Below are 8510 nucleotides of genomic sequence, written 5' to 3' on the forward strand. Positions count from 1 at the left end.
TGAAATGGAAAGAGTCTGCGAATGAGAGTAAAGTTCGATAACGGGCACATTTTATTTACCAATGAATGATCCCTGGTCATATTTTCAGAAGATTCACCTTCTCGATGTTTTGGCCACAGGAAACGCCTCATAGAGTAACAGCTGCTGAACAGTCACAGCTATTCCCGTGCTGTTATTAAAGTCACGTTCACTCTCCCAGTGCTCCTTATTACCTTATAGAGTTTCATGCAGTGTCCCTCTCCTTGATCTCCCCTTCTCTCCTGCAAGGTTCTATTTATCCAGTGCCCTGGGAGTCTTCTTAAAACTTCCTGGGTTTGTAAAGTGTAATGCGAATGTTCCAGGGGTGAACGGAATGCAAAGCTCTTGCATACCTGTGCAGCATTTTGCATCAATCACCCATCCAGCCACACCTATCTTTAGGGGTAATATGCTGACTACTACAATGCCGTGTACATCCATGACCACCTGCATGTTGATACTGTGATATCACTTGCAATTCACATATGTGTGCTTATCCACACTTGGGGCAATCATCTTTAATGTGTGTGCCATTAATCACACCAAGTACAGCAGGAAAAGTAGTGATTTGCATAAATTAGGCATGCTTTAACAATTTCTCACATGGAGTGGTGGGGAACTGTATATTAATACCTCATGTGCTGTAAGGCTGCTCAGAGTTTGGTACAAAATTTGAAAAATGGTCGGTTTTGACATTATCCATATCATCGTTATAGCAAAGCTTCATTTTCCCTTATGGCCAAAAAATAGAAAGTTACCATCTTGAAGCACATGGCTTCTCCACGTAGATGGAGCAATCGCATGATGCACAAGATAATTTCCATCTCTGTCAACCTGATATCAGTTTACAACTTCATTGTTGTCTAGTGTTTCCCAGAATGTGCTTGCTGGTCTCTGCTTTCACTCCTGCTCCTAAAAGTAGGCCCAAATTTGCTTCACAGCGACATTTTTGAGCCAGTTAGGACCATTTTCCTACTCTGAGACGCCTGATAAACACATGGACTGGATTACAGTTCCTCAGGTTGTCACAGATGGCATTAAAAACTTTCAGAATTGATCCTGGAAGACATGGATGGTCATTTAAATACTTGATTCATTGTTTCTAGAAGTGATGGTTGGCAATGACACCTGATAACTATGTGTGGCATCTTAAATTCCTGAAATGCTTCATCTAAAGGTTATCAAAGTCAATGATGAAATTGCTAGCGCTGGTTCTATAGTTCTTGTGTGTCATTATGAATGCCTTCTCAATATGGTGGAAATATAAATACTGTTCCTTTTGAATAGATTCTGGAATTCGTACATTTCATTGCCTCACACCTCATCTGTTCATTTTCTTTATGCCAAACTTGGAATTATAAGTACCTGCTCCATACCCTCTGAAATTCACAGCTTGCATTGCAAAGAGCTGGTTTATAGTTTCCGAAAGTCATATCTGGCATCACATGTACCTGGTGTTAAGTTCCTTCTGGTCAATGATAACTCTACGTCTGCTTGCTTCATAGGTTTTGAAAATCGTAGGTGACTGGTCTGTAGTTTCTAGAAGAGTGTCAAAATACATATGGGGTCTATACATCCTGGAACAAAAAGGGCCAAAATATTAATGTCTCATTCCTAGTTTCTGGAATTTGTGTTTGGCTTTAATACATGATCAGAAGGCCTCAAAATTATAGGTGGAATTTTAAATGCCTGACCTACACAGGGTGGTCCATAGTTAGATCTGGACCATCCTGGTAGTTGCTAGAATGCATAGATGTATTATAATCACATCTGAAGGTTCTAGAAGTCTTGGATGATACGGGAAATTCCTAGTTTGTTTCCTAAATGACATTAGTCTTGCTTGCTCAAAAGGCCCCAAATATCATAAGTAACAGTAAAAAGATCTGTTCTACTGCCATAGGAGGCCATGGGTGGAATTATAAATGTCTCTGTGGATGGCTGGGACACCTGAACTGAAAATGAATTAAAGGAATTAAATGACAGCATTTTTAACATTGCCTTAAAGAGACCAGAGCTAAAATTCCACATACCCTATCGATAGTTTCCTAAAGTTAACGGTGGCTTGCATTAATGAGGTTCCATGGAATTATGGGTGGTATATTAAGGTCTTGGCATTGGAAGGTAGTGAAGACATTAAATACCAGGTGAAAAAAATTCTGGAATTCACGCCTGGGCCTTAATTATTGGGAGCTATTGATGGCATTAATATCTAGTTTGAAAGGCCTTGACAGCATTATAAAGACTTGCCTAAAGATATCATGGAATGACCATCTAGGAAAAGCTTGGTTTGCAGCTGGTAGAGGCCAGCAGAGGACGCTTACCATGTGGTCTGAATGTAGATCCTAATGCCCCAGTGCGGTGATGAGGACACTGCACTGTAAAAATTGTGCAGTCCTTCGAATGCGACATAAACTGAGGTTCTAATTCTCTGTGGTCACAAAAGATCCCTGGGCATAAAGTATCTATCTATCTATCTATCTATCTATCTATCTATCTATCTATCTATCTATCTATCTATCTATCTATCTATCTATCTATCTATCTATCTATCTATCTAAAGAGTAGGGAGTGTCCAGAAGTCCAGGCTAAATTGCCCACCACGGTCTACTTATTCTGGCCCCCTAATCATCTTCTGTCTCTAATTGTCTATCTCTCTCTCGCCACTTCGCCACCTTACAGTTAATGTATGGCAAGCATACTGGCGCAAAAATGGCTGCTGTCACACTATCCAGGTGGATGTGGTACAGTCCGTCTGTGGCTCAGAAAAAGGTAGCTGTTTTAATAAATAAATAATAGAACAGCAGGCCCGATTTCTATGGGTGTGCGCTCGCACAGCTGTGAGAGGTTAGTGAGGTAATTGGGGCGAGGTGCACCTGCATGTGGAGGTGCGTCTTGTCCCAATTACCTCATCAGCTTTTTGCAGTATGCGAGGCAGGTGCTGCACCACACAGAGATAGACAAGTAAAGCTGGCACGAGAAAATGGAAAAAAAATGACAACAAAAAATCAGAAGAGTGACGACAGGAGGTTAAAGCAAAGAGAGAGAAAAGCAGGCTAGAAGATCGGAGAGAGAACCGGAGTGTGAACGAGTGAGTGGCTCCAGAGAGAGAGGACAGGCAGCCAGGAGGGTAAGCCCCTTGAGGGGAACGAGTGACTGACTCCCATGGACTGAAGAAGTGATCACTCGGGCCGAGTGATTTAAACAGCCAGATCAATATGGTGTTCAAAAGTGAAGTCCAGGAAGGCAGCAGGGGGGCTGATAAGCCTTGCACTGGGAGCCCCAATGTGAGTGCCATGGTCCTTGGGGACCTGAGACGAGGTCCGGACTAGAAGTGTTGATGTAGCCATGGAATGGCAGGGACCCGGACCCATGGACGGTTGGCTGTGTCTGTTGGCAGGGTGACTCCTCTGCTGCGAGGCCTGTACGGGATGAACATGGAGACGTCGGTATTGCAAGGACACACCGGGGATTTGATTTCAAAAGGCAGTCGTCTGCTTATGTTTTTAACATCAACTTTTAAAAGGATTACTTATTTGGATTTTCACCTCCACCATCATTTCATTTTGCACTGCACAATTTTTTGTCACTTTTGTTGGTTTGTTTTAATAAAAGCATTTGGCACTTTTTATACAACTTCCCCTTGCTTTGTGTGGTGTCCTCATTTGCTCGGCTCATCCCTCGGTTATGGTACAGCCGATGCGGATTCCAGAAGCCGACCCACACCGTTACAGTGGATGCTCCCCATTCATTGAAAAAACCGCAGTATAAATGTAAACAATTCTTCTTCTTCTTATCATTATTAAGGTATTACAAATTCCTGGTCCATAGTTCCTGGGAATTTATTACTAGAATTAATGCCTGATCTAAAGTTCTTGGCTGCTTTCTTATTTTGTACCTTTCAAATCATAAAGCCTTTTACTTTTGTTTTTCACTTTGTCCCCTACAACAATAGAAGATCAGCTCTCATTCTGTCCTGTCTAAATCATCCATCTCTGAACATTCTGCTTCCTTAGACTGCTATTTAAATACTGAAAATCAATCCATTCAGCTATTATGGAATCTACTTATGTATTTGCTCCTACACTTTAAAATAGAGGTGAAGGATAGTGATGTCAAATATCTTGAACAACAGCAGCAGAATGGATGAAGTGAGAGAAGCTACATGAGCAGAAGATGCTAACACATAAAATGAGACACATTATTGGAACCATTGGCTTCCTTATTAGGAGTCTGTTTATGTTCTGTGTGTGTAAAGAAAAAGTACCTACACCACGAAGATGCCCTCAATAAGTACAGTGAAGGGACAGATAAATGTTCATTACGGGCAGAAACCTCCACAGGAACATTCAGAGGTACAGAAAACAACATTAGAAAAACATTTGACGAGAAGAAACCATTCAGCCCATCAAAGCTCACTAGTCCTATCCACTTACTTCTTCTAAAATGACATCAAGTTGAGTTTTGAAGGTCCCCAAGTCCTACTGTCTACCACTCTACTTAGTCACTTATTCCATTTGTCTGTGGTTCTCTGTGTGAAGAACAGTGTCCAGATGTTTGTGTGAAATTTACCCTTAACAAGTTTCCAGCTGGGCCCCCCAAGCTCTTGCTGAACCCATTTTTAAAGCAACAGTCTTGATCCACTGGACTAATTCCGTTGATAATTATAAGCTCTTCAGGCTTATTACCTCTTAATCTCCATTTGGTTAAAGTGAAAAGGTTCAACTCCTTCAATCTTTCCTCATGACCTCATGCCCTGAAGTCCTAGAATCAGCATTCGCTCCTAAATGTAACAGTTCTACAATGGCACTTTACTGTGTTATGTTATGTGGTTCTTTGTTGAACCATTGCTTGACAAAACAAACGACTTCATTCTGGGAAGGGTCTTTGCATGTGAAGTTGGTTCTTTGGTTTTCGGTACCTACAGTATACTATAGAAAAGACAGAAGTTTGTGATGTACAGTATAGTAGGTGATCTAACAGGATGTAACAAATGAAGAAAAACTGAACTTGAGCCTGTGTGATTATATGAGGAAAGAGTCATTTTAGAGTCATGAACCCATTGGAATTTCACAAAATTGGCATAATCTATCCATCCATCCATTTTCTAACCCGTTGAATCCGAACACAGGGTCACGGGGGTCTGCTGGAGCCAATCCCAGCCAACACAGGGCACAAGGCAGGAAACAATCCTGGGCAGGGTGCCAACCCACCGCAGTGGCATAATCTATTCATAACTAATTTTTGTGAACTGTTAGGGATATAAATAAATAAATATTCTTTACAGAACCTTCATGTGAACCTTGAACTGCATGCAGTACTTCTGCTAAGGTCTAACCAGTGTGTTACAAAGCCTGAGCATAACTTTCTTGGCCTGGTGCTCTACACTTTGTGCTATAAGAGCTGACATTCTGCTCGCCTTCTTTATGTCTTCTGAGCACTGGGTGGAAGTTGATATTGTTGAGTCCACTACAACTCCTAAATCTTTCTCCTATGGTGTACTTTCAAATTTCAGAACATCCATTGTGTACTCAAACATAACATTTACTCTTCCTTTGTGTAACAACCTCATATTTATTTAAATTAAATTTGATCTGCCATAAATCTGCCCAAGCCTGTATGCTATTCAAGTCCCTCTGTAATGATACAATGCATACTAAATTATCTGCCAATCCATCTAGCTTGGTATCATCTGCAAACTTAACCAGCTTGGTATTTATATTCCTATCCAAATCATTTATATATTTTAAAAATAGTAGTGGCTCCGGCACTGACCACTTAGGGACAGTACTCTTAACATTGTCTAATTTTGATAAGGTTGTTTGCATCATAACACTTTTCTTCCTGTGCTTTAACTAATTTTGCAAACATCTACACACAACACCCTGAATTCCCACTTCTTTTTGTTTGATGCCCAACCTCTCATGAGGAACCTTACCAAATGTCTTCTGAAAATCAACATGAATCAATGCCACACTCTGATCATGCCCTTTTGCTGTTCCTCTTAGAATTCCAACATATTAGTAAAACACGACCTCCCTCATCTCACCCCATTCTGACTGTTTCCCAAAACTCCTATTCTTCTCGTGTGCTGCTCAATCTTAATAATTCTTTCCTTACATTTACCATGTGATGCACAATATGCTTACTGGTGAATAGTCACATGGATGTGTTTGATCACCTTTTTTTATAATGGAATCCATCCATCCATCCATTAACCAACCCACTATATCTTAACTACAGGGTCACGGGCTCCGCTGGAGCCAATCCCAGCCAACACAGGGCGCAAGGCAGGAAACAAACCCTGGGCAGGGCGCCAGCCCACCGCAGGGCACACATACCCACACACACTAGAGACAATTTAGGATCGTCAATGCACCTAACCTGCATGTCTTTGGACTGTGGGAGGAAACCCATGCAGACCCGGGGAATAATGGAATAATATTTGCTAATATCCAGTTCTTAGGAATGTGCCAAGTATGCAGTGAACATCTAAAGATACGTGTCAAAGGTTTATATACTATATGTACTTACTAAGCCCCTTATGCACTCTGCTCCTGGTGAATTATTAGATTTCAGCCGTTCTAATCTAAGCAGTACTTCTCCCTCTACAATTTTCAGATCACTCAGTACTTCCATAGTAGTCCCTTTAACTGCTGGGAGGTTATGCAACTCCTCACATATGAAAATCTATTTCCACTAAAATAGGTTGTGTAGTAGAGAGTCTTTCTTATCTCTTTGCTATTGTTGTCTGATGATGAGCTCTGTATGTTCTACTGTATGGTTGTATATTTTTTGCAGGACTGCATAATGTTAAACCCGTTCCTACTCTAATGTCCTCTCATACTGACTATTCACTCTTCATTTTAATCATCTGGAGTAACAGAAGAGTGACACATATATTGACACAGTTTACTTCGATCCTGATGACAGGAAATCCACATTTGAGAAATATACCTAGTGTAATACCTAATCTAGTCTTGAGCAGAGGTGACTGCGTGAAGACCTAAACCAGGTCTTCAAAATCCTCAGAAGCATTGGTAGAGTAGATCCAGATGAAATCTTTCAACTAAACAGTGAACCAAATACTCGAGGACATTAGTGGAAATTTAAGGGGAAGTACATTCAGGACTGAAGCCAGGAAGCACTTCTTTACACAAAGAAGAACAAACTACAGAGATACTGCTTGGAGATGAAGCAACCTTCAAGACGTATCTTTTTGAAATACTGGAACACCTTAGCTATTAGCTAAACAAACAATGATGGACTCTTTCTTGTCTATCACATTTCTTATGTTCTTGTGTACATGTTACATGAGCTTCCTAAATTTAATAACTTCCAGCAGCCATGCCACATACACTTCAGATGAGGTCATGCGCCTGTAACTAAGCATGATTGGGCCTAGCCAGTACTTGGATGGGAGACCATCTAGGAAAAGTTTGTGTTGCTGCTGGAAGAGGTGTTGACAATGGCAGCAGGAGAATCTTACCCTGACGTCTGAATGTGGATCCCAATACCTCAGTGCAGTGATGAGGCCGCTGTGCTGTAAAAATGGCGCCGTCCTTTGGATGAGACGTAAAACACAAGTCCTGACTCTCTGTGATCATAAAAGATCTCTGGGTCTCCTTCATAAAAATGAGTGTGTATCCCAATGACCTGGCTAAATTACACGTCATGGTCCCCTGTCAATAATTGGCTAACTATCTCTCACCCCTTCACCACCTACCAGCTAATGCGTGTTGAGCGTACTGGTGCAAAATGGCTGCCGTCGCACCATCCAGGTGAATGCTGCACATTACTAGCGGCTGAAGTGGCACCCCACCCACTATGAAAAGCGTTCTGAGTAGTGAGAATAGTGCTATATAAATGTAAAGAATTATCACTGCATTCTGGTTTTTTGTGTGGTTTGTACACAGCAGCGATTCCAACGGGGAGAGGTCCAAACTCGTATTCACAACAAATGTAGGGAAGTCCACACAGAAATTTGGTTTGCAGATACAGTTTTTAATGTATCACAATGAGCAACAAACATACTTGATGAACTATTTCCAGAAGAATAAGTTCAAATACCATCTACAATAAACGTCATTTCAACTATGACAACAGGTCTGTGACAAAATAAAAAAAAGTTTCAAAACCATGTTATTACCGTAATACGGTACAGTTGAGACTTCAAACATTACAGTAACAAAAACTAATGAGACTACTCTCTATATATAAAACATCAATAACATTTTTGGTTTAGTTTATTTAAAGTTTTAGCCATAGGGGCTTCTTTTTATTAAAACCTCAGGGTGCATTTCCTATGTTACCCAGGCGATGAGAGTACATATTGTGTAGAATATGATTGCGCCGTGAAAAATCCCTTTGATATCCAGAAGAAGAATCCTATTTTCTCAACCTTTTTAAAGGCTGTCCTCTTTAATCATGACACCATCCAACCATCCAGAGAAAGGTTTTGGGCTGCTGTGCAGTTGCAACGTTTATGTACATAA

Source organism: Erpetoichthys calabaricus, chromosome 6 (assembly GCF_900747795.2).
Source record: "Erpetoichthys calabaricus chromosome 6, fErpCal1.3, whole genome shotgun sequence".
NCBI classification, from domain to species: domain Eukaryota; kingdom Metazoa; phylum Chordata; class Cladistia; order Polypteriformes; family Polypteridae; genus Erpetoichthys; species Erpetoichthys calabaricus.